Source organism: Bidens hawaiensis, unplaced genomic scaffold (genome assembly GCF_021521415.1).
Source record: "Bidens hawaiensis isolate Kalapana, Puna unplaced genomic scaffold, B.hawaiensis_p1.1 tig00038085_1, whole genome shotgun sequence".
Lineage (NCBI taxonomy): Eukaryota > Viridiplantae > Streptophyta > Magnoliopsida > Asterales > Asteraceae > Bidens > Bidens hawaiensis.
The window spans coordinates 1-27,535 of NW_027496670.1; the positions used below are offsets into that span (position 1 = coordinate 1).

The following is a 27,535-nucleotide window of genomic DNA, read 5'->3' on the forward strand; positions in this document are numbered from 1 at the left end:
AAATGATATAGCTTGTGATACCTAAAAAGGACATGTTTATAATGTAACTTTGTTTTCCACATAATTTTTATAATAAAATGTTGAGAAAATAAATTTTAAACACGTGCGTATTTAGTTAATTTTTAAAAGTTAACGTACGGAAGTTATTGTAAAAAAATTAGCATAATATTAAATTAGTTAAAGATGTATATTTCTTGTTATTATTGAGTATGGATTTAATCTTAAAATCTTTAAAAGCTCTTTACCAAACATACCCGTAGTATAGAGGCCAACTAAAATTAAAATTATATACACATACACACTAGATAAACATATAGATACAAAATGAAATTTGTGATTTTTTTCATTATATAGAAACATAGATATTACATCAACATAGCAGGTAGGCGGGCAACAAGCTGCGCCGCGCACACCCTTTCTGAATAGTTTATCATTTGTAATATATATATATATATATATATATGTGTGTGTGTGTGTTTGTGTGTGATGGCTAAATGGGTGTGGTTGATGTATCAATTGTGAATGAGTATTGTTCTTAGATTTTCACTAGCGTTATCAAATGGGTTTTGTCAATCATACATGATTGGGTTACATTACCAACGCTTCGGATTGATGGAATAGATACTCGATTATCCAAGGTAGCATATAAAGACAAGGAGAAATGTATAGCAGTTCAAACGTGCTAGACAATTTGGGAATACAAAAATCATGTTATTTTTAATAATGTTCCTTTTATGATGGCTAAAACGATGAATGATATCAAATCGACCTTCTTATGTGTAACGTTAAAAAGCTTGGATTGAAAGAAATTATGTAAGATTAATTTTGTGAATTTCTCATTATAAATTGATTCATGTATTGATTTGTTGCTTTTTTCAGTATTTATATGTCTTTGGGTTTCATGTCGGGTTCGAGTTGACCGGTTTAATTAAACGTGTCACGTTCAGGTTGACCTATTTAAGAAAAAAGGTCGTGTCAGCGGACCCAAAACCTATATTTTTTCGTGTCGGATTTCAGGTCATGTCAAGAATTGACACCCCCTTCTATATCATAATTAACCGGACCGGAACAATCTATGAAAATTAGTTTACCTATCAATATAGTATTTTAATTTTTTTATATCATTTATTTTTATTTTAATATTCATTAATTTTTTTTTATATTTTATTTTAGAATTAGTTATATATAGACATAATTTAAAATAACTATTTATGAAGTCATTTTTAAACATGTCCATTGACGGCATGACGCATGTCCGACAACTATTTAAACTATATACTATATAATTAAAAACATGCATGCATCATTTTCTCGGATTTGAATTTTGTAATATAAAATAAAAGGGATGACCTCACCTTTAATGGTTAAGACTAAGTCTATGGAATAATTGAGTCCAAATGCTCTTATTATATTAAACACATATCAATGGAATTAAACATGTAAAATTTGCAAAAGACTTTGGGAGTCAACTGCAAAACTATAAAAATAATAAGCTGACATGGGAGGAAGTTAACATGTAATTATGGCGAAATGTAGCTGAGATCGATCAACACTTCACATGATCAACTTCGCGGTTTGAATTGTCGCCGTTTCTGGCGAATTCATGAGAGAGAAGTTATAAGGGGTGTTTGGTAGAGGGATTTGATTGGGGAGAAATGGAATTAGAAATATTTCTTTTGTTTGTTTTCCACTTTTCATTTCTATTTCTCTTTCTATTTCTCTAAAACTAGAGAATTCCATTTCTCTTTAAAACAAAGAGAAATCCATTTCTCAGCAGCCTCCTCATAGCATGTCACCACCTCGTCTCCGGCCACCACCTCGTCTACGACTACCACCTCGTCTCCGGCCACCACCCCCGTCTCCGGCCACCACCTCGTCTCCGGTCGCCACCTCGTCTCCAAATCTGCAACCGCCACCTCGTCTCCAAGTCTGCAACCACCACCCCTTCTCCGCCGTTCGCAGTGGTGAACACAGAGATGGTAACCGGTTGATTGTGGTCGCAGGTGGGTGACAGTGGTGGTGGAAATCGGCGGTGGTTGCAGGTGGCTTCTGATTATCATCATCATCATCGCCACCACAACCACCACCACAAAATCTCCAAAGAGGCAGTGATGACAGATCTGAGCCTCCTTTTTCTATATCTTATGTTCCAAAAATTTGAATCTTTTTAATTTCTTGTGTACTGTGGTTGAAGAAGGGGGTTTGGTGGCGGCAGCCGGTGGTGGTGCTGGTGGTGGTGGGGCTGTGGTGGTGGGGCTGCGGTGGGGCTGTGGTGTCAGGTTGGGTGGAGGTGGGGTTGGGTATGGTAGAGTTCTCTGTTTATTTTCTCGTGTACCAAACAAGAGAAATGATTCTCATTCTCCATACCAATTCTCTTTCTCTACAATTCCATTTCCATTTCCATTTCTATTTTCTCTCAATTTCCATTCTCTGTACCAAACACCCCCTAAGTGTATTGACTTGAAAAGAAGAGAAAGGAAGTCACCACTTGCCCGGTCAATAAGCAGCCAAGTAGGAAATAAAGTTATTTGTCTAGTATCAATTTGTTTCGTTACGTTACGTTACATTGGTATAGTTACGACGCAAAATGTTTGTTATTCTAAACACAACTTTGTTCGTGATAGTATGAGTACTCGGCAAAGTTTACGATAAGAAAAAGATTATTTAATATTTAATATGGTTTAACTATACCAGAGTCGTCTGATTTTAAAATTTTAATTTTTAAATATATATACATAATTTAAAATAATAACCTATGAAGTCGTATTTTTTTAAACATGTCCATTGAAGGCATGTCCGATGACTAGTTAAATTATATAAAAAAAACATTTATCATTTTCCAGGAGTTGAATTTTGTAATATGAAAGGGGTGAACTTTATTGGTCAAGGATTCAAGTCTTTGGAACATCACAGCTGGAGGCAGCAACATGGAAAGAGCCTTGTCAACCCATTTTCTTTTTTGAAAAATATTATACAATTTATAAAAATAGCAAAAAGCTAGAAATGCACATCAAAATATCAAGCCTTTCAAGTTCAAATGTGAAATGTCACAAAACTGAAAATAAATCTCATTTCAAGAAATTATACTTCGTTTTATTTTCATCCACATGAAAGAATTAGTCTTGTTTTCCTCAACCATCTGTCGTGTATTTATTGGAATTTTTTACTAAATGGGTGTAGTTAGAAAAAATATTTACCAATTAGGTGTTGTTTGAAAAATATTTACCAAAATAGATATTTTTCTTGAAACTTGTTTGTTTCTCTCTCTACTCTTTTAATTGAATAACCCAATCACTTAGTCTTATATTAGTTATGTATTGAGCACGTTCCTACAACAATTTATTTTTCTAACTCAACTTGTTTTCATATATTAAATAAAAGGATCAAATTACAACAGAGAGGTGGGTAAACGGGTAACAAGCTGCGCCGCCACCCCTTTTAGTTAACTCAAGGTTTAATCGCAAGAATTGGGTCAAGTTTATAATTCCAAAGTGTCATTTGAAGTCAACCAAAAAGATAGATGGGTGAATTAGTCCTTATGGCAATCAGAGAATTGTATATTTGTATGGTGTGTTTGAATTTTATAAGAACTGTCTGCGTTTTATGCTACAAATGGCATTATTTTAAATGGTGTGTTATGAGTTGAAATCATATGGTTATGTGTTTGAATGAGTTAAAAAAATAGCTTGATTTTACACATTTTAATTTAGCGTTTGATGCTAAACTCTATAAATAATATGTGTTGTGTATATTTTCACGGATATATGAAAGCAAGAAGTGTCAGAAATAGACAGTACAAGTTTTTTGTAGCTAATAATCGGTTTTAAGTTATAGTAACATTACAAAGCTTGTAATAGATGGCAGTCAGCTCATGTTTGGGATTGAATTCGAAAACAACTTATTGACTTATTGGTTTTTTCAAAAAACCATTTTAAAAGCCAGCTTTTAAAAAACAAATTTTTAATCTTATCAAAAAGCATAAATGAATAGAACTTTAGTTATTCTCACACCGCCCAAAACTTGTTTTATATTTTAGATAATGTTATACAAACATTTAAATTACAAGACAAGCTTTTATCAATATCTTTCGATATCGCGTCAAATAATATCGCCGCGGTTCAAAAACTAAAAATAAAATACAAACCGATTTGTGACGGTGTTTTCTTTCATACTCGATGTGTTGCACATATCATTAACTTGGTTGTGCAAAACGGTTTAAAAGTTAAGCAAATAAAAAAAGTAACTGAGCGTTTTAGAGAAATGTTAACCGATATTTTTAGAGCTAGTAAGCAAAGACATACAAGATATTTGCAATTGTGTATCGATACGAATTCCGTCACTTTAGGTCCGTATTTTGACGTACCTACTAGGTGGAATTCGACTTGCTTTATGCTTGATAACGGGTAAAGACAAAGACCGACTTTGGAATTATTTCATGACAATCTTGCTAAGAAACGAAAAGTTAGGGCATTTTCGGTGAGGGGTTAGGAAATGATTTCAAAGTTAAGCGAGTTGCTTAAATATTTTAAAACCGCAACCACTTATTTGTCGGGAGTTTATTATCCGATGAGTCCGTTGGTTCTTCTTCAAATTTGATTAGTTTGTGTCAAAATAAACGATTTTGAATATGTTGATCCAATGTATGATTATATGATAGTTCCAATGAAATCAAAATTGAGAAAATATTTTGAAGAATTGCCGGCGGTTTTTACTTGTGCCACCGCATTGAACCCGACTTTAACCATTACCGGGGTTGAAACTTTAATCGAAAAAATTGTTTGGGCTTCGGAGTTGCATTTAGAAGACCCGAATTGTGCATCAAAAAAAGTGAGAAAATTTAATACTTATTTAGAAAACATGTTTGAACATTATTCTCTTAAATATGGTTCGACAACGAGCGTTCGACAATCAATGGGTTTTGGAGAAAGCTCGTCGTCATCAAGTAACCCAAACATAAGTTTGTTTAACGATATAAGAAACGATAAACTTAAAAGAGCTCGTGGTAGCGCACCAAATAGCGAGCTAAACCGGTATGGTGCAACCGATTTTATGTTCACGGCAAATGATTTTGAAAACTTTGATATTTTGGGTTGGTGGAAGCAAATGGAACCACAATTCCCCGTGCTTGTCGCCATGACCCGTGATTTACTAACCGTCCAAGCTTCTACGGTAGCTTCGGAAAGTGTTTTTTCTTTGAGTGGTAGGATTCTAACGATACGAAGGACGAGGCTAACACCAATGTGCATTTGCTTAAAAGACCACTTGGATGCGGCGGACCGTATCCAAGATACATCTAATCTTGAAGGAGAGCTCGTTGTTGAAGAAAAGCTACACGAAGAAGAAGTAGCAATTGGTGCCGCACAACCACTAACCGAGGAAGAACAAATGTATGATGATTCGGTGCGATCGAGTAGTCCCGAACCGGACCTAGAAGACCCCGTGTTTAATGTAGACGACGATAACGAATATGAATAAATAAACAAATGAAGCCGAAGCCCGGATGGAAGAATAAACGAATGAATTCAATGTCATGTAGATTATAAACGTTTATTTTCAAGTTATAAGTATTGTTTAAAGCTATGAACGTTTATTTTCAAGTTATGATTATGAAAATAGGTAAAAAAAATCAATCAATAACAAGTGTTTTTAGTTTTTTATGATTTTTCCAGGTTTTTTTATTTTTTCCAGATTTTTTCTTATTTTTCCAGTTTTTTTTTTTTTTTCAAAAACTGGTTTTTTTAACCGGTTACCGGTTAACCGGTCCGGGTATTAACCGGTTCTGGTTAGACCGGTTAGGGTATTTTTGTGGAAGAACCGGTTAGTAACCAAACCGATTAACCAGTCTAACCGGTTAGGATATTAAAAAAGAAAAACCGGTTATTAAAAAACCGGTTACCCGAATTGTGCACCTCTACCTCTAATTGTATCATTTGCCGCAACGAATTCAAGAGGAAGGAAATGGGCTGAAACGCCCAATTGGGCTTGAGGAAGTGGGACCAAGACCAAGACCAAGACCAAGGACAGACACAAACTTGTGATTTGCCGGTATTTAATGACCTATGTACGATTGCCGGACCTTACCACTTTTGTTTTTGTCTTTTTGGTTTTCCACCGATTAATATTTTGTCGGTGCTATATTTCCTTATATTTTAATAACAAAATTTGTTATATATATTAATATATATATATCTATATATATATATATATCTATATATATATATATATTTTCAAACAGTAACAAAATTTGTTGTATACTTACCTTTTGATAGACAAGTTAAACTCATAAATCTCTAATTCTATTCATAAATCTATTTCTCGTATTAATCAACAGACTAAATATATAAACTAGTTAGGATTAGGAGTGAAACGGGAGGCTGTATCGATTCCACACCTTGCTGATTGTGTTTTGATGTAATTGTTTTCTATAATAATAAAAGTTCGTTTTGCTGGTCAAAAGGAAGTTTTGAAACAAATTTTCACACACCTTTGTACCATGGGTGAAGGTTACTTAGGGCCCGGTCCCCCCCCCCCCCATTTTTCTACGCAATTGTATAAATTTACCTGTTCTCATCTGAAATTTTTTATACGTACTTTAAATTTAACTGTTTTCCGTTGAAAATTTATATACGCAGTGTAAAAATTAGCTGTTTTCGACCAATTTTTTTATACGTAGTGTAAAATTTAGCCGTTTTCGGCCGAAATTTTTTATACGTAGTGTAATTTTAGCCCTTTTCGGACAAAAATTTGAGCCCGGCTCTCTTTGTTTGTGAAATTTTGTATACATTTTGAGTCTGCCCCCCGGTGTCATTGTCCAAGCTTTGCCACTGTTTGTACTGATAAACTACGAACCCTTTAGTTCATATTATTGTCCACCTATTTGAAAACAAATAAAGTAAAAAAAATGATAGATAAAAGAAAAATAAATCTAAACCAGAATCCATTGGTACTTGTTTTTTTAACTTCTAACCAATTTTGTATTTATTAAAAGTTAGTTCTTGTTCCTTGTTTTAAATTTTTGTTTCTTTATTATTAAAAATTTAAAATTCTAAAAGAAATGATTAAACTCGGTTGAATATGTGGTGGTTGTTTGTCATAACAAAAAAGCTGCACAACTGGAAATCTTTTTACCTTTAATAATAATAATAATTGATGTAAGTCATAATAATAAAATGAAATATCATAAAGGGTAGTTTGGTGAATTAATGTTGGCGGGCATTTCGCCTTGATCAGTGATATAAAGATATCAACACAACAAAGTGACACTTACCTTCTACCTTAAAAACAAAAGACACCAACAAAACATACCAACTTCTTATTTGTTTTGTTTTGCTACATATGAATGCAGAGATGAATGGCGGCGGTGGTGTGGCGGCTGAGAATGGGGCGAGGAGGAGTAATGGTGATGAGAAGATAGATTATGTGTATAAGGTGGTGGTGATCGGTGATTCAGCGGTTGGTAAGACGCAAGTGTTGTCGAGATTTACTAGGAACGAGTTTTGTTTTGATTCGAAATCCACCATTGGAGTTGAATTTCAGACGAGGACTTTGACTATTAAGTCGAAAGTCGTCAAGGCTCAGATCTGGGACACTGCTGGCCAAGAAAGGTAAATTTTATACTTCTTTTGGTAAACTAGGAGGGTTAAACGGGTTGTGTTTGTGTTTTTGGATTGAATCCGAACATGAAAATCATGAGTATGGTGTTTTTAATTTTTATGTACATTTTTTATTTTTACATATTATTATTTTAAATTAATAAATTTACAACAAAAAGTAAAGTATGGTTGTGTTTATAACTATCACACTTAACTTGTCCATTTCACTTTTGATATAGATAAAACACATTCTAAATAAATTTAAGTATAAACATGTCACCCGGTGAAATAACAATCTGAGATAATTTTGACACGTTTAGTTGAACATGTTAGCGAGTTTGACCATTCGACCCGTTTAAACCAAAACTCAACATGTAAATTTCATTTTGAGCACAATTCTGTCATGGCACCATAGTTAAAAGAAATCACATGACTTAATTTGATCTAAGGCATTTATTTATTTTTAAATCTAGGTACTTTCATTAATATTATGTCTAGTTAAATAGGGGTGTTCATGTGTTTAATTTTTGGTTAATTTGTCTAAAACCAAACGGAATCACATTCAGAAAGTTCAAAACTGAACCGGAAATGGATTCGTTTTTCTACCAAATAAATCTAACATTATTTTCTAGTTTTTTACTGTTCTTTAAACTTTTCTTTTACTATTCTGTAATAGAGTTGAGCTAAATTAAATAACGATATGATCTCGGTTTATTTGGTTTTGACCGAAAATCAAATATGTAACTCGGTTCGGTTTAATCATTTCTAAAATGAACACCCTATCAAATATATAAATAAATACTTTACTTACAACTATATGAACAAAAACTAACATCAAGTGTGATAACATAAAACGTTGGTAGACAACACGAATGATGTAGCAATGTCCTTAGTACTTCCATGTGCATATTACTTTCAGGCCATCCTGGTTCGGCCCCATTAGGCCATTAGGATTATTATGTTTATTATTAATTTTCAATTATTTTTACTTTAATTCAGTTATCATGATTTTTTTTCAAACTTTTTTTTTACACAACTAACAGCATAATTTATTGGTTAATTATAGATACCGATAGAGGAGCATTAGGGGCAATGTTGGTGTATGACATAACCAAAAGAGAGTCTTTTGATCACGTGGCAAGACGGGTCGACGAGTTTCGGGCCCATGCAGATAACTCGATTGTCATTGCTTTGATCGGCAACAAAGTTGATCTTGAAGATAAGAGGGCAGTTCCATCTGAAGACGCGGTAGAGTTTGCAGAGAATCAGGGTTTATATTTCTTTGAGACCTCGGCCCTCACGGGTGACAATGTGGAAGCGGCTTTTTTTAAGTTACTAGAGGAAATTTATTTTGTGGCTTCTAAGAAGAGTTTGGATAATGATGCTCGGAATATTGGGGATTCGGTAACACTTAAAGGGTTAAAAATTGATGTCAATGGAGGTCAGGATTTGGAGATCAGTGAGATGAAAAAGTTGTCATCGTGCTCGTGTTGAATCCGGCCCTGATTAAGTTTTATCCATTTGTGTGTTTAAATCATTGTTTTGTGATGTTTTGGTTGTAGAGTTCGAAGTGAATCACCAAAATCATACATGCAAACTACATATATTTATATATTGTAATGAAAATGCATCAATTTGCCTGGTATACAAACTATTTATTACATGAGTAGTGTGACCAAACAACTAGCCAAATGACCATATGATGATGTACAGGGTTTACGTCTAAGCGAAGTAGCGACATGACTGGACCCAAGTAGTGTTCGTTTAGTTGATCCTGTACGTTTTATAAAACGTGTTCTATAAAATGTTATGTTTTTTTTACCACGCGTGGTTATTTCATTATTGGAAAGGTAATTCGTTCACCTTAGTGCATCTAATATTATTTAGACGTCACGCCAACAACGTGAACCATTATGGGGTGTAACAAGCCAAGCAACTTATGAACTAATTGAAGTCATATAGTATTCCTGAATATTTGAAGCCAAAGCTACAAGTAACACATAATTTCTCTTTGGATAAAGACATTAGTCACATTTCTCTTTCTAATTCTCAATTATGGCCCAAGATGAATCATTTTGGCTCTAGGCGTCAAGAGATGCACAAACCGGGTTTGGTCAACAAAGTCAAGAACCAGGTCGGGTAGGAACCAATTCCGGATATGTATGGGTTTTGCCGGGTTTTATTGGTTTTTGGCCGAGTCAAGTCTAGGTTTTGACCAGGTAGAGGTGGAACCAGTTTCGGTTTCTCTGAACCGACACCTGGTTTGTACCCCACGAGTTCGGTACACCCGGTTCGGATCCAAAACTGGGTATTTTATGTCGATTTCAAGATGTTTATGACTAATGGCTATAATTAATCATGTTATAAGCTTGGAAATTTAAACATTGTAAGTTCGGGTAATAATGTTTAGAAAATTGAATTTTTGGTATGATGTTATGTAATTTATTTCCCTTTTTTCGCCCGGTATTAAGAAATTTTGGTACCGCTACTGCTAGAAATTAAAAGAAACAATAATCAACATACAATATATCCCCTGTTTTGACCCATTATCCTGCTACCTAGTCAGGAATAACAAAACTTACAAGCTTTTATGTAACATGTGGATTAAGTGCAGCTACTGCACCAATTGCCATCATAATTCTAACCGACCTAATTGTCTTCTAGAAAGACGACAAGGTTTCAATGTAACGATGAAAACTTAAGAGCCTAAGGAAGCCGTCATCGTTACTAACTAACTCCTTATAACTTTTGTCGTGAACATTGTACCTTATCATCTTCTCGATAGTTACCAGCACCAAGAATGTATCTTCTTCTTCTCTACCTCTAACCACATCAACGACTTCAAAATTATAGCGGTATCGATTGACCATCTCCGGAAAAGAACTCAAAAGCTCATCAAGCTGTATTCGATACTTGACAAACCACCCCGAATGGTCCATCAACATCTCGTAAACAATTAAACTAGTTTCTTCACGATTGGTTTTTGATATTAAATGTAGATGACCTCTCGAATCCCCAAAATAGTGTCGATATTTCAATAGAGGTCAACTCCTCCGGCACAGACAGCTTTTGCCACTGTTCAACATCTAGCTTGAAGTAAAATAAATTGTGATCGTGGGGAGCCCAATGAACAGCTCCATTCCAGTAAACCGGTTGGAGGAAGAGCGTGTCCTGTACAGAGAAAGACTCAACACATATCTTCCATTTCCCAGTATCAGACGAGTAGACTCGAATCTGAAACAAGTGTCTATCGGGCTCTAAAGAAGTAACGCAAACAACTTTGTAGGGCACACAATGTGTTTGGTGAAATGCCAGAGCCATAGAGCATATGTATTTAGGGACCGGTGGGATGAATGCCAATTGCTTGGTGATGGGATTGAACACATAATACTCACGAACACAATTTTTAATGGCATAACAAAGTAATAAACCGTTACAAGATTGCTGGATTATGACATTGGAATGATTAAAGTAGAAATCGAGACTACGGAAAGGAGGAGGGCTTCGGGTTTCAACATCAAACGGAACATATATATTTGGACCAAATAGACCAAGAGATTTGGAAACGTTAGTATGATTATCATACCTGTAGGTGAAGTGTTTGTGACTCAAAAGCAACCGTCAGTGTTTACATACGGTTTTGCATTTTTTTTAATTTTTAAATAGTGTTTTAGCCCAAACTAGTTCACCAATGGGAATGGTCTAAACAAACCTCTGCATTCGGAAAAAAGAATACTGTTTGTTTTTTTAAGCACAAATCAATCTCAAAACATAACATAATCATTTACATTACCTATAGGTAGAAAAGAGGCGGCAACGGTGAGGGTGGAGTCGAGGAAAGGATCGATATTGTGATATTGTGACTGCTTGAGGATGGAGTAGAGGAGATGATCGATATATTTTATTTTTAGTTTAGGGTTTGGAAATTTGAAGAAGATGTTATAAGTGATAAGTTCATGTCTTTTTGGATAAGAGGACGCGAAAACATTTTTAATGAAATGCCTTTTAAGAAACAAACACAATGCAGACCATCGCGTTGATACTAGGGGTGCAGACAAAAGAGGTGGAGCAGATTTTTTAGAGAAAAACAAACACCATCTACCCCATGATGTTTGGTCTACAAGAGTCGTATAGGTTCATACAGATCGTATGTAGACAACTTTAAATGAGTGTTCTAAACAAGATGGACAATTACTATATTATTGGAGTGATATTTTCATTGATAAAAAATATAAAAAAATGTTGGTTTTAATGACGTTTTAGGTATTGCACTAAGTTCCTAACATGTCAAAGATAAAGTAGAGCCTGAAAAAACAATCTCTTTTTATTTTATAAATTTGATAGATTTTATATATAACTTATTGCTATATGGTGGTTTCACATCAAACTCAAAGCTCAAGTTGATAGCGGTTCAGGACATCCTGTATTACATTGAAGCCATCGAGCATGAGATTAGTTTTTCATACTTTATATTTATAACGCTTGGTGACATATGACTTACCATCAAACGGGACTAGAGCATGTGTAAGTTCCTAAATAGAAAAAAACACACTCTAGTTTTACTCTTAAAACACACATGTCTAATTTCTTGACAATCATCGTACTTAAACCTCACCTCTTGAAATCTAGCATCTTAATATTGCAATGACAAACGCCCTTTGGTATTTACCTTTACTATTAGGGGGTGTTTGGTAGAGAGATTTGAGGGTGGAGAATTAGGTTTCTCTTGTTTGGGAGAATTAGGCGGAGAATTGGGCGGAGAATTGGTTTTCTCTGAGAATTGGGTGTAGGCAAAAAGTAGAGAAATCCAATTCTCTCCATTTGGAAGAGAAATGGAATTCTCTCTGCTTCTAAATCGCGTCTCTGCTCTACTCCTTTCGCGTATGATGATGATGATGCTCCGACCGGCGATGGTGATGATGATGCCGACGTCCGGCACGGCGGCCGACGCCGCAGCCACGTCCGTTCGCGTCTCTGAGCCAAAACGAAACCCTAAATCGCGAGGCGGTGTTGCGAGGCGGAACCCTAAATCGCGGTGTTGATGTTGCGCGGCGATGATGATGACGCTCTACTCCGTTCGCGGTGTTGCGACGCGTCTCTGAGCCACCATTTCTCCACCATGATGATGCCGAGGCGGAACCCTAATCACGTCTCTGCTCCCGTTTCTCCACCCATTTCTCTATTGTACCAAACAAAGGAAATGATTGTCAATTCTCCACCCATTTCTATTTCTCTCCAATTCCATTTCTCTCCCATTTCTATTTCCATTTCTTCCCATTCTTTTTCTCTGTACCAAACACCCCCTTATTATCTATACTTTTAAAAAGTAAATGTTAGTGTGAGTGTCTCTACTATTCTCGTGGTAGGATGAACTAAGCTAGGGTCATCACTAAAAGAATCCATATCGTTAAAAAACGGATTTGGGCATGGACGAATCATGTTGACAAGGTGCCTGGACGCCCATTGGAGGAGTTAGTCCGGATTTCCGGATAGAAAGTGGAGGGTGGTGGGCCCTCTCACACATATATATTAAGCTTGGTTGAATGAGCAAAAATAAACGCACTCCAAGTACCATTTGGATCATAATTAATATAGGCCTTTGATTAAACTCCAGTCTCGTATTCTTTATGCAAGTTAAAGATGGAGACAACAAGAATTCCTTCTTTAATGACATTATATCCATGACCGTACCTCACTCGTTAAACCTCCCAGATCAAGTATTACGCCCTATACACCAGAGGTGCAAAAAACCGGTTCCTTGACCAGACCCGAACCCGAACCAGTTTGGACCCAGTATGAAAGAAACCGGTTTTAACATGATTGAACCCATAGATTCAGAACTGGTTCATAACCTTCATTATTAAAACAGGTTATAAACCGGTTAACCAAACCAACCCCAGTCAAAACACGAACCGGTTTTGACTTTTTGTTGACCAACCCGAACTGATTATGACTTAGAAACCGGTTTCAACCCAATTGAACCTGTAGCTTCAGAACCGGTTCATAATCTTCACCATTAAAACAGCTTACAAAATGGTTAACCCAAACCAAACCCAACCCAACCAAAGTGATACATTATTAAAGTGAACCCGTTTTGACACAACCCCAGACCACAGTATGACCTAGAACATGTAAGAGAACCCTGAAGCCTTCCAGGTTCTTGCTCAACATATGAACTCTAGAACTAAAAACCACGCAATTTGATTACTAAAAAGTGCATATTGTTGTCAAAAAATCAATAATTAGATAGCACGTTCTAGCAACCAATCCCAATACGAATTCTACACCAAGAACATAAGCGCACAAACACAAACCCATACATGATCTAATTAAGCCAAAGTACAAATTGGAAGTGAGTGGATTTCGGTTTCTTGATAAACAAAGTTTTCAACAAACACAAAACATTGATGAATTCACATGCCTGATGCAACATATTTTAAAACTCACATTCAAACACCTTAATAATGAAACATTAAACAAACGTAATTGTCTTTTAGAAAGAAGACAAGGTTTCAATGTAACGATAACAATTTTTGGGTTTTTCAGGAAAGTCATCTTCGGTTTGCAAGCCATATATCAGATTAAAACACTTGTCGTGAACGTTGTACCTTATTATCTTCCCGTTAGTTGACAGCACCAAGAATGTTTCTTCCTCTTCGTTACCTCTAACCACGTCAGCAACTACCGTATAATAAGTGGCCATGTAGGGGAAACCCGGAAGCTCATCAAAGTGTAGTCGATACTTGACAAACCACCCCGAACAGTCCCTTAACATCTCGTACACATTCAGGTTCAATATTCTATCTTCGAATTTGGAGTGTGATATTAAATGTAAATGACCTCTTGATTCCCCAAAATACATTGGAGATAGTTCATCATAAGACCCCAATTCCTCCGGCATGGGCAACATTTGTAACTCTTCAACATCTAATTTGAAGTACCATAAATCGCGATAACAGGGAGCCCAATGAACAGCTCCATTCCAGTAAACTGGGTTCCGGATGTTCGGAACCTGTACATAGAAAGATTCAATACAAATCTTCCATTTCCCTGTATCAGACGAGTAGACTCGAATCTGAAACAAGTGTCTATCAAGGTCTAAAACAGTAACGCAAACAACTTTGTAGTGCACACACTCTGTTTGATGAAATGCCAGAGCCATAGACCAGATTCTTTTCGGGGGCGACGGGATGAATGCGAGTTTCTTGGTGGTGGGATTGAATACATAATATTCACTAGGACCATTGTGAATGGCATAACAAAGTAATAAACCGTTACGGGATTGCTCGATAGTGACATTGGAATGATTAAAGTAGAAATCTAGACTACGAAAAGGAGGAGGGCTTCGGTTTTCAGCATCAAAGGGATAATACATGCCATAAGGACCAAATAGACCAAGAGGAGATTTGGAAACGTTAGTATGATTATCATACCTGTAGGTGAAGTGTTTGTGACTCAAAAGCAACCGTCACTGTTTACATACGGTTTTGAAACGACAAAATGGAGGTAACTGGGAGACGGATAAGGATTTCGGTTAAAAGGTCTTCGTTGGAACCAATGTAAGCTCCAGATTGATGATCGGAATCCATGGAAATAAAGTTAGGTTTTGTTTGTTGTTGGTCGGCTGCTCGAGTTCATTCTATTCTATTTGTCCATTTTCTTTTATTATTATTATTATTATTATGAAGAAACACCAGTCGAACCCCGACAGATTACGAGTAACCTGAGGGTTAGATAGACGTTTCCCATGAGGGGTTAATTCCGGCAAGATGGTTCTTCGGATAACCTGCAAAACAGACACCGTGAGCTCGTCACTAAGAAAGGGGGGGGGGTTCCTCCTTGTGACCACCCTCCGGCGTGAGAATCAGTCTATATTACTCTTTGAATATAAAAGTATATTAATAATACTAGAGCAGTTATCAGGTAAATTATACAAGATATTAGATGATGAAATGATATTACCATTTGATGTCTTTTATAGCCGAAGGTGGGTTTCCAAGGAGGTTTAGCCGGCCTATTACTCTGCCAACTGTGGCCTACGCACGTGCTCTGCTGGTAATTGGTGGATAGGTAGCGGCTGACAGTGACCAGGCGTGCTGTTCACTTTTCCTTTTCCACCAACTACAGGCTAGGCACGTGGTATGGCAGGAGTTGGTGAGCAGGCGGCGGCTAATGGTCACAGTGCTGTGGCGTGTTGCCATGCTGCTGTCAGTGAGCTGTCGTATCGTTGGTCAGATCTTTTGTCCATACCTCGTCAGGTATCACACAAAAGATCCTCCATTATTATACGGACTGGCTCATTTAGGCGGGAGTTTTCCCCCTCCCGCCTTTATGCGGGAATGTTCCCGGCTTTGCTCATTCCTTCTTCAGGTGACTACTGAATTATTACGAGTCTGAGCCTTATGCGTGTAGCCATGCTGCGCGGGTGGCCAGTCCCTAATGGCGGGTATCCGCACCTGCGGGAACAGGGGATACTTGGAAACCATAGGGAGGCATTTCCTGCGGGACCAGCTTGCGTACCGCATGTGAGGTCGTCACAACTCTGAGCGTGGTGGGTCCTGCAGGTTTGGTAGGTCGCGGCGCAGACGTCCCTATGGTGAAGTCTGCGGGTTCAACTGCGCAGACGTCCGTTTAAGGAGTCTTGCGTGTTCAACTGCGCAGACGTCTCCTTTTAAGGAAGTCTTGCGGGTCCTAACCGCCTCTGCTGGGACCTACCTCTTCAAGTCCCCCCAGTCCAATGTTCTTCTCATGAATGTTTAATAAAGTGAGGTGAACTTTTGGACTTAAGCAAGGGGTTTTTGAAAAGGGTTTAGTTTTATGGGTTTTCCGCGGGAAGTCTTACCCACGGGTTTCCCAATGTCACGCAGAATTTCCCAATGTTCTGCTTGATCTCTGGGATGATGCGGATAGGTCTGTAACCTCCCCGCAAGTCAGGAGCGTTTAGAACCTTTTGTGTAGATTCTCCATGAGGTCTTGGTGGTTTTGAACATAGTGATCAATCATGTTATAACCACCAATTCCATCCTGAAGTTTCAAACAATCTAGTTCTTGACGTTCCCGCTATGCGGGGATGTTAATCCCGTTTCTGCAAGCATGGCCCAGAAGATCCTTCTTGGTTTCAATTCCCATGGAGTGCTCGGTATGCGAAGGGTTTTGCCTTGACGCTGTACCCGCACTTCGTCTTATTAGTTACTTTACTCCCAAGGTATCCCTGGCGTTAAATCCCTGCAGGGCTAGGTGCGTGAAGGGTTTTGCCTTAACGCTGTACCCGCACTTCGTCTTATTAGTTACTTTACTCCCAAGGTATCCCTGGCGTTAAATCCCTGCAGGGCTAGGTGCGTGAAGGGTTTTGCCTTAACACTGTACCCGCACCTGACTTATGGTTGCCGAGGTGTTCCTGGCGTTTAATCCTTTGCGGGCGCTAGGTATGTGAAGGGTTTTGCCTTAACACTGTACCCGCGCCCGACTTACAATTGGGTGCCGAGGTATGACTTTTTACGGGTGTTAGGTATGTGGAGGGTTTTGCCTTAACACTGTACCTGTGCCCGTTTTGTAGTTGGGTGGAATGCCAAGATTTTCTCGGCTTCACTTCCCTGTGGGTGCTAGGTATGTGAAGGGTTTTGCCTTAACACTGTACCCGCACCCGGCTTTATAGTCGGGTTTTTCCGGTTTCCGTTCCCTGCGGGTGCTAGGTATGTGAAGGGTTTTGCCTTAACACTGTACCCGCACCCGGCTTCATAATTGGGTTTTTCCGGTTTCCGTTCCCTGTGGGTGCTAGGTATGTGAAGGGTTTTGCCTTAACATTGTACCCGCACCCGGCTTCATAATTGGGTTTTTCCGGTTTCCGTTCCCTGCGGGTGCTAGGTATGTGAAGGGTTTTGCCTTAACACTGTACCCGCACCCGGCTTCATAATTGGGTTTTCTTGGCCTCTGTTCCCCGCGGGTGCTAGGTATGTGAAGGGTTTTGCCTTAACACTGTACCCGCAGCCGTCTTACGGTCAACTGGATAGCCAGGGTAAGGGGTTTTTCCCGCTTACTTTTCGAATCTTTTTGAATTTTTGAAATTTGAAAAGTTGGTGAAAGTATAAGAACAGTCGTCGTGCGACGGTTTCTTCTGACTGTGTCAGGACGTGCTGGAAGTTATGGCGACGTGACATTATATGGTCATTCCAGACGCTTTTTACGGCGCGTGGGCGCGATTTTTCGGGCGCGTGGCCGCTAAATTAAATTCACTCGTCCTTTCAACAGCTGTTGCCAGCTTGCCTGGTGCCACATGTCACGGTTTCATTGCACCTTCAATTTCTCTCTCCTCCGCATTAAATTCATCGCATTAATTGCGATCCCTATATAAAGGGGGAGAGGGTCCTTTGTAATTCACATCTTCACTTCTTCTCTTCATCTCTAAGGCGATTTCTGGTGAATACTCTCTTATTTAATTGAGCATTCCTCCGAAATCGTTTCTTCTTCCTCTGCAATATGTCTTCTCATGATGCTGAAGCTGTAGCCGACGATAGGAGTACTGCTGGCGAGTGCCAGTGTGCTCTACCTATCGATCTGTACCAGTACGTTGTCAGGAAATTCATGCTTGAGTCTCTTGAGCCTGAGTTTCCTGAACCTCAGCAGACTGTGTACGATGCCCCCAGTGGCAAGATCGGGGTATATGCTGCATTCTTTGTTTATGGGAACCTTAGGTTCCCATTGACAAAGTTTGTGTACCGTGTCCTGGAGAGGCACGGTGTGCACCTGACCGAGGTGCATCCGATGGCGATTGCCAAGATTCGGCACTTCGAGTGGGTGTGCCGAATTCTGGGCATTGAGCCCTATGTGGACCGCCTGATGACCTTCTATACTTGGAGGTGCATCCAGGGGTGGTACACCCTGACAACCCGGATCAAGGGTTTGAAGATTTGCGCGACCGAGCGCAGTCTCCGATCGTGGAAGCGGGAGTTCTTCTACATTTCTGCCCGCGCCATCCCCATTGCCATGAAGTTTAAGAAGGGGCAAGCGCTTCCGAGCCTTCACGCTTCCAACTACCAGGAGGCGGAGTGGTTCGCGAAGATATCTCGGGTCCAGTCTCCGGTTTACCGGTTTCCGGAGTCCGGGATGGTGATGCTGGGGATGAGCCGGGTATGGAAGGAGGCGTCTCGGTTTCCCATCCTTCTCGAATACGGTTTGAATTCTATTCCTTATGGTATGTCTTGTCTTTCTTGCTGATATGAGTTTGTCTTCTAACTGTTTCTTTTCTTTCAGAGGGGAACGATTTGGAGTCGCTCCTGTACCCGCGGGAAGCTGACGGTCCCGTGCGGGTGGGTACTCGTGCTCTTGACGAGAACGAGTTGCCCATCCTGGAGCAAACAGCGGATCGGTTTGTGGAGGTCTATCCGCTGGGCCACGAGATCCTGAGCCACCGGCGGCCAAGTAAGGCGTTATTCTCTCCTCCACCCCTCAGTGCTGTACCCGCTGCTGGAATTCCTGACATCCTGTCTTCTTCTGAGGAATCCGCAGATGGTCCTCCGTTAGTGCGGAAGAAGAGGGCTGCCGGCGGGAAAGGGAAGGAGAAGGCGGCCTCCACAGCCGATCCAGTGCTCCTATCTGACACTGAGTCAGATAATGAAGAGGTGGCGGGGAACCCCGGTGGTGAAAAGACCACTGTTCCGGAGGCTACGACTGTTACCTCCGGAGAACCAATGACGACGACGGTGACCGGCATCAAGAGACCGGCTCCATCGGGTTCGTCCCCGCCCGTCCGTACGTTCAAGCTCAAAAAAACCCGTAAGTACAGACATCCATCTCATCTTTGTAGATTTATCACTTTATAAATTTATTGAAACACTTATCTTCTTGTGCAGGCGTGGATGTTGACGCATTCCAGGGTGGAGCGCAGAGGAGTACCTCTCCGCCGATGACGGTAGGCTCGGTCAGCCTACCTGAGGCGACGACCCAGGCGCCTGCGCCTGCTTCCGCTGGATCAGTTGCTCACTCCTTTGAGCCGACTGTTCCAGCCGAGATGACGTCACCGCCGGTGGTAAGTGCGATTTTTACAGCATCTTTCACCGAGCCGGCGGTTACGATTGCCGCAGATTCTGCGGCGGCGACCGCGACGGCGACCACGGCGGCCGCTACTATGCCTCCGCCACCGGCAACGACGGCCGGCCCATCAGGTACGCGCAGGGCTTCTCGCCAATCTTTGTCACCTTCCCATCTGCCCGACCTTTTGGATGGATTTCCCTTAGGTTCAGGCGATAGGTTCGGTGGCTATCGGCCTGTGATCGACCCTACAGGTGCGTAGGGTTCTTTTAGCCTTTATATTTTTTCTTCATCTTTTCCTAACTGTTTTGTTTCTTTTGCAGTGTCGGATTCCAATGAAGTGTATGTTCCGCGATGGAACATCCGCCGAGGAACAACCCTTCGTACCCCTGTGGAGTGCGTGGAATGGGCTCGCCACGCTGCTCCCCATGGTGCGTTGGGGGAAGCCATGGCTAGCTACCAGGAGGGTAGGCTAACCAATGAGCTTCGGGTTCTCCAGGCCCGGATGCAGCCGCGCGTCGAGCTGCTTTGTCGTGAAAACGACAAGTTGAAAGCATCTCGCGCCAAGGAAGTATCTCAAGCGCGGGCTCTTCGGGAGGAGAACCAACAATTGGCCGCAGCTGCTGCGGAGAAGGAAAAGGTCTTCAAGGCCCTCGAGGTTGAGGTTCAAGCGCGACTCGAGGCCCGCTCCAAGGCTGCCCAAGCTGTTAACGAACAGCTTCGGCTGGCTAAGGAGACTGCGAGGAACGCAACCGAGAGGGCCACCAAGGCTGAAGCCGTTGCTGAGCCTTTACGCGTGGAGAACGAGGAGCTCAAGGCCAAATTAGAGGCTCTCCAACGTGCTCATGATGCCCTGGCGATGGAAGATGCCAAGAAGCTCCAAGAGATCCTGGACCAGAGGGGCGTGCTTGACCATACCGAGCGGAAGCTTAAGGGCGTCGAAGAGGCTGCCGCAAAGGAAGTGCTACTTGCCAACCTTAACAAAAGCGAAGCCGAACGCGCCTGCACCCAAGCTCAAGCCGCCCTTCAAGAAGCTCTGGTTGCCAAGGAATGGCTTCTTCGAGAAGCGTTGACTCAGGTATGTTTAGCTTTACGTCTTCACGCTTTCCTTTGTTCATAGAAAAGGTGTTTGACACTTGTATTTTCTTTGTAGGTTGTGCATCGGGTCTTCTCAGAGACTACTTACGATGATGCCATGAGCGCAGCCCTCAACGCTTCTCATGAGGATGGGGAAAAGGCCGGCTTCCTGCTTGGTCTAGGGTTCGTTGAGAAAGGCGTCCCGCCTTCCAACTTCCCTTTGTTCGATGCGGACACCGAAGCTGCATATGACCAAGCAGTGAACCAATATGCCGCCTTCCCGCATCCGGTGGTGGAGAAGGTAAAGGAAGTCGCTGCTGCTGATGATGGACTTGCTATCCTCAAGGCTTTCCTTGAACCGCCACGCTCCACTGATGGGGCGGGTCCAAGTGGAAGTGGTCCTGAAGCTTGATTCTGAAGATCCCTTCCCGCTGCTAGGATAGACTAGATTTTGTTTTGTAGGCGGGTAGTTACCCAGCCATTCTTTGTAATATATCTTTGTGAAATACAAATCTTTTTGTGGATAAGACTGTTATTTCCTTTGGGTTCATTGCTTTATAAACCTTATATGACTTGCATACTTAGTTTAAATTAGCGATTTCCCAAGTGTTTAGAATAAGTTAACCTTGAATGTGGTTCAGTAGGTTGAAGTTTTGCTTCCCCCTTTGTGCGTGTGCGGATAGGACCGGCACTTGCACTTGGTAGGATGGTTAAACTTTACCTATGTCTGACCTGCGCGTAGGTTTCTCCTTATCCTTTCAGAATGACTTTTAACCGTTCGACGCGCGGTTGTTAATGAGTTAGTGTTCAGCTTCCGCTACCAGGATTCATGCGGGTATACCGGCACTTTCACATAGTGGGATGGCTGAACTTTTCCCCTTTAACTGTCCTGCATGAAGGTCTTGTCATTCCCTGGGTTTATGCGGGTTTTGCCGCCATCCCCACGCAACGATTCTTCACTTGATGCGGTGAATACCGGCATTAGTGTTCGAATCGACCGTTCAACGCGTGGTTGTTAATAGGTTAGTGTTCAGCTTCCTCTACCAGGATTCATGCGGATATACCGACACTTTCACATAGTGGGATGGCTGAACCTTTCCCCTTTAACTGACCTGCGTGAAGGTTCTGTCGTTTTTTGGGTTTGTGCGGGTTTTACCGCCTTCCCCACGCAATGACTTCTTGACGCGATGACTACCGGCATTAGTGTTCGAATCGACCATTCAACGCGTGGTTGTTAATAGGTTAGTGTTCAGCTTCCTCTACCAGGATTCATGCGGATATACCGGCACTTTCACATAGTGGGATGGCTGAACCTTTCCCCTTTAACTTACCTGCGTGAAGGTTTGATGCTTTTGGGTTTGTGCGGGTTTTGCCGCCTTCCCCACGCAACGATTCTTCACTTGATGCGGCGAATACCGGCATCTTCATGTGCAAAGTTCATAAAATACAAATATAAAATCATCAGCTTCAATTTGAAGGAGAATTGTTTCCATTAGAAGTGGCTCTAGGCCTTTTCTTTACAAATTTGGAATTTATCTACATACAAACTGTGTAATTGAGCTCCCATTAGGCGTGGCTTGGATGGGAGCACCATCGAGCCGACATGTATCTTGTTCGGGATCTCGTTGTTTACGCAGTATGTAGTCTCTGTTGAAGCTGCGATTTTTATTCGTGCGTTTCCCCAGGTGGGTTTCACGCATCAGCCTGCTCGACGCTCACTTCGCCACAAGGTGCGCGAGTGTCCCATCCTTAACAAATGCTTCGACCAAGTCCTTTACGTCTAAGCATTCTTCAGTGTTGTGGCCTTTGACTTTGTGAAAATCACAATACTTTCTCCGATCAGCGTTGTGGCGATGCCGGATAAACGGAGCCTTTGGCCACGGGAGCTCCTCCGTGGCGAATATCTCGGTCACACTCTTTGTGAGTGGCGTCCACCTGGAGTTCTTCTCCGGTTTCACGTTATCTCTTCCGCCCAACCGATGTTGGAAACCGGACGGGGTGTCAAAGTTTACCCTTGACTGCCAAATGCCCAGCTTCCGCTTTTTGTTTAATCGGGCGGTAAGGACGTTGTTTTCCCTTGTCTTATGGGTGTAGAGGTTCGTGCTCTGTGGAAGATCTCTACCCAGTTGCCTCTCGGTTTCCGCAAAGCGTTTAGCTGCAGTCATGATGGCATCCCATGTGGATGGCATGCCATCTTTGCCCGTCAGGGTGCGGATGAGTTCTGGGTCGTTTGCGCCCTGGATGAAAGCGGCGCGAACGAGATCTTCGCTAACGTTGCCCAGGCTTAGCTTCTTCGAGTTGAAGCGAGTGATGTAGTCAGGCAAAGATTCTTCGTCCTCTCGGACGCACTTGAGGATTGTCCACTGCTCCTCAGTGTACTTTCTTTGCTGACTAAAGTGTTGGCTGAACTTCTGTTGGAAGTCTGCCCAATCGTAGATGTGGTGGACCGGCAGACGGTCGAACCACGCTCTAGCTGCCCCGACCAGCGTCATTTGGAACATATAACACCACGTGGGTTCCGTCCAGTTACTGACGGTCGCCCCCGCGATGAATCTGTTCAAGTGATCATCAGGGTCAGAAATACCATCGTACGTGCCTATGTTAGACATTTGTTTGGCACTTCTTGGGGCGATTGCTTCCGCAATGTCCCTTGCGAATTTGGACGTTCCTGCCCTTGCCGCAGTTGGCGTGAATGTTTTGGAGAAGTCCCGTGGGCTGTTGCCCCCGTTTATTGGACTGAATGCTTCTCCAAAACGCCTTCTCGGTTGGGAATCCGTTTCTTTACGCTTCCCTTTCGCCCTATGACAAGGGTTCGCGTCTTCCTCGGATTCCTCCGAATCATCATCGTACTTGAATTCTTCCACTTGTTGGATTGAACGTAAACGTTCATCCAACTCAGCTTGGAACTCTTTTTGACGTGCTTCGGCCCACGCTTTAACCTCATCGAGTGTTTGGCAGGGGAGCCTCGTCTGTTGATTTTCTAACTGGGTATCGGTGAATCCCAGTGTCTGATTATTTACTTCACTTGCCCCGGCTTGGGTAGCTGGGGTAGTGTTCGTAAAGTTTATGTACTCGGTACTCCCCCTTGTAGCTGGGGTCATAATTACCGGAGTCTCTTGGTTACTTGGTTTCGGGACCGGAGTATCCTTAACCATCTGTCCAGAAGTTTTGAAAAAACTGGAGAAAAATAAAGTTCTAGCTTTATGCACGGATGGCGCCAATGAAGAAACACCAGTCGAACCCCGACAGATTACGAGTAACCTGAGGGTTAGATAGACGTTTCCCACGAGGGGTTAATTCCGGCAAGATGGTTCTTCCGATAACCTGCAAAACAGACACCGTGAGCTCGTCACTAAGAAAGGGGGGGGGTTCCTCCTTGTGACCACCCTCCGGCGTGAGAATCAGTCTATATTACTCTTTGAATATAAAAGTATATTAATAATACTAGAGCAGTTATCAGGTAAATTATACAAGATATTAGATGATGAAATGATATTACCATTTGATGTCTTTTATAGCCGAAGGTGGGTTTCCAAGGAGGTTTAGCCGGCCTATTACTCTGCCAACTGTGGCCTACGCACGTGCTCTGCTGGTAATTGGTGGATAGGTAGCGGCTGACAGTGACCAGGCGTGCTGTTCACTTTTCCTTTTCCACCAACTACAGGCTAGGCACATGGTATGGCAGGAGTTGGTGAGCAGGCGGCGGCTAATGGTCACAGTGCTGTGGCGTGTTGCCATGCTGCTGTCAGTGAGCTGTCGTATCGTTGGTCAGATCTTTTGTCCATACCTCGTCAGGTATCACACAAAAGATCCTCCATTATTATACGGACTGGCTCATTTAGGCGGGAGTTTTCCCCCTCCCGCCTTTATGCGGGAATGTTCCCGGCTTTGCTCATTCCTTCTTCAGGTGACTACTGAATTATTACGAGTCTGAGCCTTATGCGTGTAGCCATGCTGCGCGGGTGACCAGTCCCTAATGGCGGGTATCCGCACCTGCGGGAACAGGGGATACTTGGAAACCATAGGGAGGCATTTCCTGCGGGACCAGCTTGCGTACCGCATGTGAGATCGTCACAACTCTGAGCGTGGTGGGTCCTGCAGGTTTGGTAGGTCGCGGCGCAGACGTCCCTATGGTGAAGTCTGCGGGTTCAACTGCGCAGACGTCCGTTTAAGGAGTCTTGCGTGTTCAACTGCGCAGACGTCTCCTTTTAAGGAAGTCTTGCGGGTCCTAACCGCCTCTGCTGGGACATACCTCTTCATATTATTATTTTATTTTTATTTTTTGCAATTCTTATATATCTTGACATTTTTCTTTTATATTTTTTTTGAATGGCCAAATTTATTTTATTAAAAAGTGAAAAAACTCTAGAATACATTGGGACACTACGATGCAGTTTGTTTTTTCATAGATAAAATGTCTGCAGATAACATTCACAAACATTTATAGAAGAAGAGGTGGACTAAAATTATGCGTTATGGAAGAAGAATATTGTTTGTTTTTGAAGTACAAATCAATTTTCCAATGCAAAAATCAATATCAAAACATAACATAATCGGTTACATTACATGTAGGTAGAAAAGAGGTGGCAACGGTAAGGGTGGAGTGGAGGGGAGGGAGGCGACAGTTGTGGGGGGTAGAAGAGAGGGGGCGACGACTGTGGGGTTTCGGGGGGGGGGGGGGGGGTGATGGAGGAGAGGGGGCGATGGTGGGGTTGGAGGATATTGTGACTGCTTGAGGATGAAGTAGAGGAGAGGATCGATATATATTTTTGTTTAGGGTTTGGAAGTGTGAAGAAGATGTTAGAAGTGATAAGTTCATTTTACTTTTAGGATAAAAGGACGCAGAAATACTTTTTAATGAAATTTTTTTAAAAAAACAAACATAATGCAGACGTCTGCGCGTGGAGACAAAAGAGGTGGAGTAGAGATTTTAGAGAAAAACATACACCACCTACCCCATGATGTTTGGTCTACAAGAGTCGTATAGGTTTATACAGATCGTATACAGACAACTTTAAATGAGTGTTCTAAACGAGATGGACAACTACTATATTATTAGAATGATATATTCATTGATAAAAAATATATATAAAATGTTTGTTTTAATGACGTTTTAGGTATTGCCCTAAGTTCCTAACATGTTTTGACAAATGAAAGTAGAGCCTGAAAAAACAATCTTTTTTTATTTTATAAATTTGATAGATTTTATATATAACTTATTGCTATATGGTGATTTCACATTAAACTCAAAACTCAAATTGATAGCGGTTCAAGACGTCGTCTATAGCATTGAAGCATCGAGCATGAGATTAGATTTTCATACTTTATATTTATAACACTTGGTGACATGACTTACCATCCCATGTTGGATGTTTTGCACTACAATGAACATGTGTAAGTTCCCGAATAGAAAAAAACAAACTCCTTTACACTTTTCTTTTTTCCAAAAAGGACAATCCACACACACTTTAGTTTTACTCTTAGGCTATGTGTAGTAGGCTCCAACTTGGGGCGAAATCCGGCAAAACCAGGCGACAACACTGCCTCCCTAGCGATTTGTGGGGCGATAAGGGGGGAGGGGGGTTCAACTTCTTCTCGCCTGCTTCCCTTATAATTATATTATTATTATATACATGTGTGTGAGATATATATATATATATACATATATGTGGCTACAACACCATTATACCCTAAAAACAAAAACACACTCTTTGCTGACTGGGCGCCACATGACGCAAAACGCCCCAGTTTGTAGCCCCTCCACTACACATAGCCTTAAAACACACACGTCTAATTTCTTGACAATCACCGTACGTAAAGTCTTAAACCTCACCTCTTGAAATCTAACATCTTAATAATGCAATGACAAAGGCCCTTCGGTATTTACCTTTACTATTATTATATCTATATTATTATAGCTACAACTTCAGGCGATAAAGGGCAAGCCCCCCCACACCCACCCCACACCCCCACCCCCGTGAAATGTGTGGCGATAAGGGGGGCACATTTGTCACCGGAGGAGAAGGATAATAATAATAATTATTATTATTATTACTAAATAATAAAGTGACCGTTGAACGGTCATTTTTTTTAAAAAAGAAAGAAAATTTAAATAAAAAACTTAATATAAATACCAAATCAATTCAACCATTTTCACCATATCATACACAAACTCAAATATAAATACCAAACTAATTCAACTATTTTCACCATTTCATACTTCTTCACATTTTCATTTCATACTATCTCAAAATGGATTCCCCGGATTCCCCCGAACTCTTCCGAAATTTGGGATCAGGTAAATAAGGAGAGTTAGAGAATTTGTCAAATGTAACAACAAGCGTTGGAGGAGACAGAAGATGTCATAAGCGCAATGCGGGCCGACGACAATAAGATAGTGTCTGGCTCTACTAGCTCTTCGTTGCCACGTAGGCGATCGTATATCCTTCGGGATCGGTACGAAGTGAAAGATCGTTTGATGAAGGACTACTTCAACGACACACCTACATTTAACGACGCTACGTTTCAACTTCGTTTTCGGATTTCTAAGCGTTTATTTTTGCGCATCGTGTGAGATTTGGAGCGAGAGTATACATATTTTCAACAAAAACCCGACGCAAGAGGATATTTAGGATTCACCACCATCCAAAAGTGTATTTCGGCGCTACACATCCTCGCATACGACAACACGACCGACATCAACGACGGGTATTTAAAGATGGCTGAGAAAACGACGCGAGACTCATTGGAGAATTTTTGCATCGGTAAAATTTAAATTGTTTACATTAATTATTGTTTTTAATATAAATATTTTTTAATAATTTATTTGTATAGGAATA

The 27,535-nt window shown here is 41.1% G+C and overlaps 1 pseudogene; it reads left to right on the top strand.

Moving 5' to 3' along the window:
• The first annotated feature begins 7,335 nt into the window (after positions 1-7,335).
• LOC143589992 (ras-related protein RABA3 pseudogene) lies at positions 7,336-9,086 on the top strand (annotated as a pseudogene).
• The last annotated feature ends 18,449 nt before the right edge of the window (positions 9,087-27,535 follow it).